The sequence below is a fragment of the Sinocyclocheilus anshuiensis genome, unplaced genomic scaffold (genome assembly GCF_001515605.1).
Source record: "Sinocyclocheilus anshuiensis isolate Anshui unplaced genomic scaffold, SAMN03320099.WGS_v1.1 scaffold880, whole genome shotgun sequence".
Lineage (NCBI taxonomy): Eukaryota > Metazoa > Chordata > Actinopteri > Cypriniformes > Cyprinidae > Sinocyclocheilus > Sinocyclocheilus anshuiensis.
The window spans coordinates 1,077,397-1,087,687 of record NW_015548254.1 but is presented as its reverse complement, the minus strand read 5'-3'; the positions used below and the strand labels follow the sequence as shown (position 1 = coordinate 1,087,687).

Below are 10,291 nucleotides of genomic sequence, written 5' to 3'. Positions count from 1 at the left end.
TTTGCTTTGATGATCCTATTGTTTATTTCTTGTCACTATCAAGTGTAATTTTGCTGCCAATTAAGGTAGACAAACTGCTCCACTGTTTCAACTCTGGAGTTCATTTTCATTAGTGTCTTTTTGCTGTTGACTTTGAGGCCGATGATGCTGTCTATCTCTAAAAGACTTTGACCTTCTGCTGCACATCTTGGTGTCTGCTTGAGAGAAACCCAGTGTTGTCAGCATTGTTTTCCAACATCAATGTGAGTGTCCACTGGATCTCCTTATTTTTTCCCTCATTGATTTACAGAATTAGACATTCAAGCTTCAGATATCTGGTTCTGGTGGATGACTTTGCATTTAAAATGTTCTAATATTGATTTGATTACATTGACTAATTTCTGTTATCCCATAATGCCTGAGAATCTTCCATGGTGATGCTCGTTGAAGGCTGTCAAAAGTCCACAAATACATTGTAAAGTGTGCTATTCCATTCTTGGGTTTGTTCAAGTATCTGTCATAGCACAAAAATGTGGTTAATTCAGGATCTTCCTGTTCTAAACCTAGCCTGCTCTTGTCAAATATACTGGTATACTGCTTCAGTGATTCTTTGGATTGTACTGCTGTTTAACAACATGCTGATTGTTCAGCTGATAAATGACTTTGAAAAGACTTTCGGAAAAGATATTCTGTAGACAAGTACTCACTCCATAAAACAGTTTTGAAAGTTGTGAGTTGTGGCTCTAATGTATTCAAATTTTGGCTTTCCAATACAAACAGTCTCTGAGAATTTTAAGGAAATGCAAAAAGTATTGCAACCGTCCCACTCTTCCTGTTCATTCGATTTATTTTAATATAAACGCAACAGAACTTAAATGACATCCAATTTATTAGCAACATTTTAACGATTACGAGAAGTGTCCGTCACTGCCCTTATTTCACTCCTCCCATCAATGCAGCTGCCTGCTCGCTTCTACTCTCAAAGTGAGGCGAGGCGAGGCGCATCAACAACCAACCTTTTATTTGATAGATAGTTGCCAGGGCGTCAAGGTTTACGTGTCAAGGTAAGTTAGACAAAGGTTTTACTGAAATATACTTATCTAGAATTATTTTGCATGACAAATCTGTATAAATTCACAAGTCGAGTTGTTTTATTGAAATACAAAACAATGCAGAATTGAAAGTTCTGTATTTTTTTTGCAAAGGAATTGTAAACAGCACAATATGTCTACACTGTTAGCGCTGTTGATAGTTTTTATTCACATATAAATTGTTTTTCCTAATGACTACCAGTCAAAAGTTTTTGAACCGTAAGATTTTTAAATGTTTTTGAAAGAAGTCTCTTCTGCGAAGCATACTGCCATATAAAACTGCATGTGTTCGCCTAAAAATGAGCTACTGATAATGAAAACCGCTCAAACATAAGTTTTCTCCATTAAGACATTTTATTAATTCCAAGTATGGGTCACCATACTTGGCCACATGTCACGTCACTCGCATGTCACGTCACTATAGATTTATTTGATCCAAAATACAGCAAAAGCAGTAATTGTCACGATCTCCTGCTGGAGTGCCTATGAACTCCACTAGAGGGCACTCCACCACTGACTCTTGCCACTCTATCCCAGACTACATTTCCCATAATCCTTTGCCGGACTCGTCGTCTCTGATTGCATTCACCTGTCTTGTTTGCTCATCAGTCTCACCCTATTTAACCCTTTAAACCCGCTTTGCCCGCACGAAAAAAATTCTAAATCAAATTACTAAGCAACCCCTGAATGGAATGACACAAAATAGGTATCATTTTAAAGCTTAGAATGTAATTATTTTGATCAACTCTTAAGGAGCGCTAAGCAGTCCCTCTAAACCTAAGTGTACCGCGGGCGGGACGCTCCCCCTCCACTACAATATCACTAATCGTTTTTTTTCAAACCACTGCCCAACAAAAAATGGATATCATTTGAAAGCTCAGAGTCTGAGCTTTACAATGCATGAAGCCACTTTGATTAACTCCAAAGTAGTGCCGAGTTATTTGCTGATAAATGACACACACACAAAAAAAATCATAATTTACAAAATATGTTTTTTTGTGCCATGTACTCTAATATGTCAAAAACATCATACAGCTCGGATAGTCATGTGTCATATGTCATTTGAAAGGTCTCATCGAGTAGAATAAAACAAGCATAATTGTTTGGGGCTTTGAATAAACTGGAGCGAGTTTTTGTACAAGAAGTCACCCCCAGATCCATATGAAAATAATATATTGATGTCACCATTTTACTTGTAACTTCATAAAACATGATCAGATCACCATTATTTAGAGCAGATTCTCCTGATTAAAAAGTGCCTAAAACCAAATTTGTCATTTATATCTAAAGATTTTCCTCATGAATTTATAACACACATAAAATTGCACAGAAGGCATGTAGTTTAGCCAAAAAATCTAAGGTAGCTGTCATGTGGCGATTTCGCTCTTAACTGCATGAAACATGCATATATCATAGAAAAGGACACGTCATTATTTGCAGAAAATTCTCCCGATTAAAAAGAGCCCAAACTCACTCAATCCATCGCTCAAATCTAAAAATATCTCTCATAAAGCTATAACACATAGAAAAGAATTAGGTCATGTAGCTTAGCAAAAAAATCAGAGGTTGCAGTCCTGTGGCGTTTTAGTTCGTAACTTCACCAAACATGCATAGATCTCGAAAAACGATCAGACTTTAGATCAGATCGAAAGATTTCGTTCACAGAGCTGTAACACATGAAAGCAGACAGGTGCACTGAGGCGCTGCAAATAAAAACAGCTCTATGCTTCACGTTGTTTTTTCATTCGTAACTTCACGAAACATGCATAGATCAGCTTTCTTAATCAATACAAAATAGGTGTCATTTTAAAGCTTGGAGTCTGACCTTTACAATGCATGTGGCCACTTTGATTAACTCCTAAGTAGTGCTGAGTTATTTGCGGATAAATAGAAAAAAATTTTTTCATAATTTATGAAAAATGTTTTTGTGCCATGTACTCTAATATGTCAGAAACATCATACAGCTCAGATAGTCATGTGTCATATGTCATTTGAAAGGTCTCATCGAGTAGAATAAAACAAGTATAATTTTATGGGGATTTGACTAAACTTGACTGAGGCATTACTTCAAATTCAAAACAACAATTTCAAAACTAACTACAAAACTGTAAAGGGCTAAGAGAAGGGCTACCTTGGTTCCAAATGCTGTAACTTTTGATTACCTCATGATATCACCAAAAAATGTAATTCACATATAGCACACATGTTGGGAAACATCACCAAAAATGAAATTTTCTCCTACCTTATTTCTTTCATGAGATATTGAACGTCAAATAAGAATGATATGAAAAATTTCCCTTGACCACACTAATTTTTCTTACATTTTATCACCTATTTCTCAGCATGAGAATATTCAAATGCAAAGATTTTTTCCCCCATAAAAATATAGAAAAATTTATATCAGACGATACCTACCTTTTGACTCTCCTTGCTATGGTCTTGGAGTTATGAGTCATTATTTTTGTGTATGGCACTCAGAAAACAACAGTTTTTAAAATTCCTTCAGGGAGTCAAGAGCTAAACAAAAAGGCCTGTTTTGTTACAAAATACTGTAACTTTTGGATACTTTATGCTATCACCACAAAATTGGAAACAAATACAGCTAACATGCTGGGGAACATCATCAAAAAGTAATTTTCCTCCTACCTTAGATATTGAATGTCAAATAAGACAGATATGAAAAATTTCTCTTGAGCACTCAAATTTTTCTTACATTTTTATCAGCTATTTCTCAGCAGGAGAATGTCCAAATGAAATAATTGTTTTTCCACTGAAAGTACAGAAAGTTTTCTATCAAACGATGTCAACCTTTTGACTCTCCTTGCTACAGTCTTCGAGTTATGAGTCATTATTTTTGTGTATGTCACTCAAAATGCAAAATGCCCTCAGGGCTTAAAGGGTTAAAGCATGGTTTTACTCACACTCATTGCTCAGTATTGTTAGCCTGTAGCGTTCCCGTGTCTCCAGTGTTTCTAGTCCCTTGTTGCTGAAGAGTAAAGAGGAAGGAAAGCAGGAGAGACAGGTACTATCACTGGTTTACATGTGCATCTCTTTGACCATTAATCTTGTTTACTTGCCCCAAAATTGACAATCTCCTAGGAATTGTCAATAAGTGTTCTTTTGTTTAAATGCTGTGAGCTACTCAAAGCTGCTAGTTGGTTCAGGCTTGTGGCGCAAGGATCTGATTTACGAACATCTTGTGTCTTGGGCCCCTGTGGAATTCGGCTCCTCGTGTTTCAACCATGCTTTGACCAAATCTTAGATTGTCTGATTCGGTCTGATATCCTACATTGCCTTGCCTTGTTTTGACCCTGGACTGTTCCTTGTTTTCTGATCGTTTGCTGCCTGTCCTGACCATTGCTCGTTTATTGGATTACTCTTTTGTCTGCCCTGGATTATACCTGTTTACTGCTGTTTGACCCTGCCTGTTTTGACCATTCTTGTAATAAAGCCTGCACTTGGATCTTCAATGCCGTTGTCACGCCTCCCACGTTACAGTAATATTGTGAAAAAATTTTACTATTTAAAATGACTGCTTTCTATTTGAATATATTTTAAAATGTAATTTATTCCTGTGATTTCAAAGCTGAATTTTTAGCATCATTGTTCCAGTTTTCAGTGTCACATGATCATTCTAATATGCTGATTTGCTGCTCAAAAACATTTATTATTATGTTGAAAACAGCTTAGTAGAATTTTTTCAGGTTTCTTTGATGAATAGAAAGTTCAGAAGATAATAGAAATCTTTTGTAACGTTATAAGTGTCTTTATCATGATCAATTTAAAGCATCCTTGCTAAATAAAAGTATTAATGTCTATAATAGCTTTGAAATCACAGGAATAAATTACATTTTAAAATATATTCAAACAGAAAGCAGTTATTTTAAATAGTAAAAATATTTCACAATATTACTGCTTTTGCTGTATTTTGGATCAAATAAATGCAGACTTGGTGAGCAGAAGATAATTCTGTAAAAAACATGATAAATCTTACTGTTCAAAAACGTTTCACTGGTAGTGTATCTATCTATCTATCTATCTATATAAATATGTATGTATGTATATATATGTATGCATACATATCTATATGTATGTATAGATATGTATGCATACATATATATATACGAATTACTGAAATAAATGAACTTTTCCACGACATTCTAATTTATTGAGATGCACCTGTATATATACATATATATATATATACATATATGTATGTATATATATATATATATATGTATGCATATATGTGTATATATATGTATACAGTAGTCAACATTTGAAGTGGATCAAAACCTTTCATCAAAGTTGTCCTAAAACCAAAACAATACCCATTCTTGTCGTAGGACAACTTTGATTAACTTTTATGATCCACTTCAAATCTTGACTATTATATACAGTAAATATATATATATATATATATAGACTCCAAGAGTTCAAGTTTTGTTTGAGTAACCGGATTTTGAATATTTGCGGTTTATGAATCTATAGGTGACAGTATTGTAACAATATATGGCAACTCTCTTCCATCACGGGAAATGTTTAGCCATCAATGTGTTTCCACAAAAGCTGATCCTGAACTTTATATACATTTATAACAATCGACCAGTAGTTGTTTTACCAACAAGTTTGTTTTCTCTTCTGTTCCAGTGGAGATTATGAAGGTGTCAATCTGTTCATCGTTTGGTTTCTGGAGTTTGCTAATTTTTTGTAGTTTGTTTGTTATTGCAAATGCAAATATCCACCAGGATGATGAGGATGATGCATGGATTGATCCATATGACATGCTCAACTACGACTCAACGACAAAGTGCTTGAGAAAACCAGCAATGGTAAAAGATTATTATACCATCGGGCAGTTTATTAATGCATTACAGTGATTGCAGGACATTTAAATCCCTCTTCTTTACATTTTTTTCCATTGAAAATAGACTCCATTCAGACTTTGCATTGTAAACTATATCTAGGTATTTTAGGTTTTTACGAACTTTGTAGTTTAAATTAAATTTAAAGGGATAGTTCCTCTGAAATTGAAAATTCAGTCACTGTTTCCTCACCTTGTTGTTCTAATGCCATATGACCTTCTTTATTTTTCAGACCGTGCAACAGTGTCCTGATGCATTTGAGTGGATCAATAAACTAGAGAGTTTGCAGAAAGAGGTGAAGAATATGTAAATACACCTGTGCTTAGTAGACCGCAATAACAAAATGATAGTGGCATGTTTTTTTTGGACATGGTACAATTGTAATTTCCATGGTAATTGGTAAAGTCCTGAAGACTAGTATTGTACCATTTAGCACTTTGAATTACTGAAACTATGTATTGTATAATTATATCCATATTGTTATATTATATTATTGCTATATCTTTTTTTAGTTTGATGAACAGAAAAAGAAGGAGACCACCACCTCTATAAATCCAGTGTGTCTTCCAGTATTCAAGCGATTCCTTTACAGGCTCCTTAAAGAAACTTCAAAACTTGGCCTGGTATGTGACTGACTGTGTTTTTTCCAGGGAACTGATTCAACATGAATCTACATTGGTTACGGTTTTACAACTTTTCCTTTTTTTAATCTTTAGCCTGATGATGGACAGACATCCATGCATTATGACGCTGAGGTGAAGCTGTCCAAGCAGTCGCTGATGGAGATCCAGAAGCTTTTGAATGAAGAGAACGACTGGACCACTGGAGCCATGGATGAGGCTCTCAGTCAAATTCTGCTCAGATTCAAACTCCACGACCACGAAGCCTGGAAGTGGCGTTTCGAAGATACATTTTATGTAGATGCTGATACCGCTCTGAAGGTCAGTTCTTGTAAAAGCATTCCAAGATAATTTAAATAATTGCATTAAAATTATTTTCGAAAGACTGGTGTTTTGCAGCAATCTCAGAAATAATAAATGCAATATGTGCTGTTTTTTGTTCTACAGGTTTCTTTGATTGTTCTGATTGTCGTAGCCATAATCAGCACTGAGCTCTGGTCTGTGGTCTGCTGGTTTGTCCAGTTCAGAAGAATGTTTGCTGTGTGCTTTTTTATTAGCTTGATCTGGAACTGGTTCCATCTTTATATGGTAATTATTCTTGTGCTGTTGACTGTCCAAGACTGTTTAGCTAAAGCAGTACTGAATAGATAACAATGAAGAGTTGAAAGGTGTGTTTACTGTATTGTACAATGAAGAGTTAAATTGGTTTAAATATTTCTCCATGGCTAGGTTTCCTTTGCAGAACACAAGAAGAACATTGTGGAGGTGGAGAGCTTCAATGGCAAATGCACTGGGCTGAAACAACTGGACTGGAAGGACAGTTTATCAGGTAAGGTGATTAAAGTTATTTATTCACCTGTATGTCATTCCAAACTCATTTGATGTGGAACATGAATTTAGAATTTTGAGGAATCTTGACAGATCTTTTTAAGCTCCAAAAAGAACAAAGATGCACTAAGATAAAAGTAAAATTAAGCCAAAGATATTAAAAATAATTTATAATTCTGCTTTTGTGTTCCACTGAAGAGCCTATGGATTTTAGATGACATGAAGATGAGTAAATAATGACATATAATGATTTAGAGATGAAGTGTTGTTACTGCTTGTTTTTTTAGTTTTTTTTTTAGAGTGGTACAGACGGACATGGACTCTTCAAGATGATCCTTGCAAAAAGTACTATGAGGTCCTGGTGGTGAACCCCATTTTGCTTGTGCCTCCAACAAAGGTTTGTATCTTTTAGTTTCCAACAACAGAAATTTAAGCTTGATAAGAGACTAGTTGTTGACTGATAATGGATACTGACTAATTAGCTGATCATTTCAGTATGCTGAATTAAAATATTCAGTGTAAAATAATCTGAACCTAATTGCAAAAACAGTACTATGAACCATTTAGATAAATGTAAAAAATCAAAACAAATAATAACACTTAAAAAAAAAAAATTTATCCAAAGTGAGCACCGGAGATTTGTGTTTTTTTTTTTCTTTTTACAGAGATTAACCATTTTATTCAGCAAGAATGCATTAAATTGATTTAAAAGTGACAGTAGATACGTTTATATGTTATTTTTATGTTAAAAAGATCCCTATTTCACATAAGTGCTTTCAATCTCGCAAAAAATGTATCACAGTTTTTACAAAAATATGAAACAGCACAACTGTTTTCAAAACTGATAATAAGAAATGTTTCTTGAGCATCAAATCATCATACTAGAATTATTTCTGAAGGGTCATGTGACACTGAAGACAGGAATAATGATGCTGAAAATTTTTAGTTTTACTGTATGTTTGAGCAAATAAATACAACATGAGGTGAACATAAAAGATTTCCTTCAAAAACAAAAATTAAAAGTTTGAATGGTAGTGTATTCCAATATAAACACTCCAAGACAAAAAAAATATTGTTCTATAAATACAGTAAAAGCAGTAGATCAGTAGTCAGCATTTGTCGTAAAGTTTCAGTTATATTATGTTATACAAACTGTTTAGTTTTAATATTTATTATATTATTTATTATATTGTTATTGTTCATCATGCTGCTCCCCGGGCACCGCAGCATAAATGGCTGCCCACTGCTCCGGGTGTGTGTTCAAGGTGTGTTCACGGTGTGTGTGTGTGTTCACTGCTGTGTGTGTGCACTTTGGATGGGTTAAATGCAGAGCACTAATTCCGAGTATGGGTCACCATACTTGGCCACATGTCACGTCACTTTTTTTTTTATATCTGATTGTTCCAAAAGCTGCTATGAGAGTTGTAACCAGAGGTGAAATGCATTAATAATAGATTTGTGGGGTTTTATTCTAGGCTATCACGTTCACCATAACAAGTTTCATCACGGACCCCTTGAAGCAAATTGGACAGGGAATCAGTGAGTTCCTCAGAGCCCTGCTGAAGGATCTACCAGTCACTCTCCAGTTACCTGTGCTGCTCATCATTGCACTCGCCATCATTGTAAGAGCTGTGAACAGCAAACATACTGTAGGATCATTTATTTGTTATCATACTAAGGCATCTTTGCTCCTCTCAGATGTTCATATATGGAAGTGCTGAAGCAGCTATACATCGAGCAGTTTTCTTGCCTCAGCTCGGTGGGCAACAGGACCCACCGCATCCTGCTGTAGGACAGCACCAAGCTCCTCAACTAGAGGAGCATTAGGAAGCTTGGGAAGGGGGTGACGCTCCACAGTAAAGCCCTGCACGGGACTCAAATCTAGGCCCTAGCCTGGCCCTGGCCTGAGATGCTTAGGCCCTCGTCTGGCCCTTGTCTGATGGTGACATTTTTGCCCCAAGCCCCCAAATTGGACAAAAGTGCCAATGTTCAATTTTTTTTAAACTAAAGTTTCCCCCAAACTAAATTGGGGGAAAGGCACTACTATGAAGCAAAGTTAATTTAGAATTAGAATAATTAACGGGTAATAACTTGTCTATATGAGTGCAATAATTCCAAACAAATGTCCAATAAAATAAAATAAAATAAAATAAAAAATAAATATGTTTCCTTTTTGCCGCACTGACTGTGATGGGCGCCTAGACACCTGCCTAGTTCGCCTAGGCATGCACTGGCCCTGACCACATGTTTGATGAATTTAGCCTTTTTAAATCACTTGACTTGCCTTCAATAAAATCCATAGATATAAAACAATTAAAGCATATCACAATGTTAGTTTAAACCTATAACCTAGATAAATGTACGCTGTGTTAGGCGCATATCTAAGTGCGTGTGGAAGCCAAAGTGTGCTTAAAGGGTTAGTTGAAAATTAGCTTGTGTTTTACTCATCCTCGAGGCATCCTAGGTGTATATGACTTTCTTCTTTCAGACGAATCCAGTCGGAGTTATATTAAAAATTGTCCTGGCTATTCCAAGCTCTATCATTGCAGTCAGCGGGTGTTGCAGTTGAACAGTCCACAAGTCGTCAAATAAAGCGCGCGCATCCATAATAAAACGTGCCTCACACCGCTCCGGGGGGGGGTGGGGTGTGTGTGAATAAAGGCCTCCTGTAGCGAATCCATGCATTTTTGTAAGAAAAATATCCATATTTCAAACGTAATAAACACTTTTTTTTCACTTCCGGTATCTGTCATACGTGGAAGCCGTTCCGGCAGATGACGTAGGACGTCGGCGTTGCGTGATTAGTGACGAACGCGGAGAGTGAACAAAACGCCGGTCATGAATTAGAAGTACAAACCGAGGATTTACAAAGAAAAATGTCAGAGGATTTCGATATAAACCAAGAGGA

General features: G+C 35.8%; 1 pseudogene; it reads left to right on the top strand.

Moving 5' to 3' along the window:
- The first annotated feature begins 1,022 nt into the window (after positions 1 to 1,022).
- LOC107655339 (chloride channel CLIC-like protein 1) lies at positions 1,023 to 9,243 on the top strand (annotated as a pseudogene).
- The last annotated feature ends 1,048 nt before the right edge of the window (positions 9,244 to 10,291 follow it).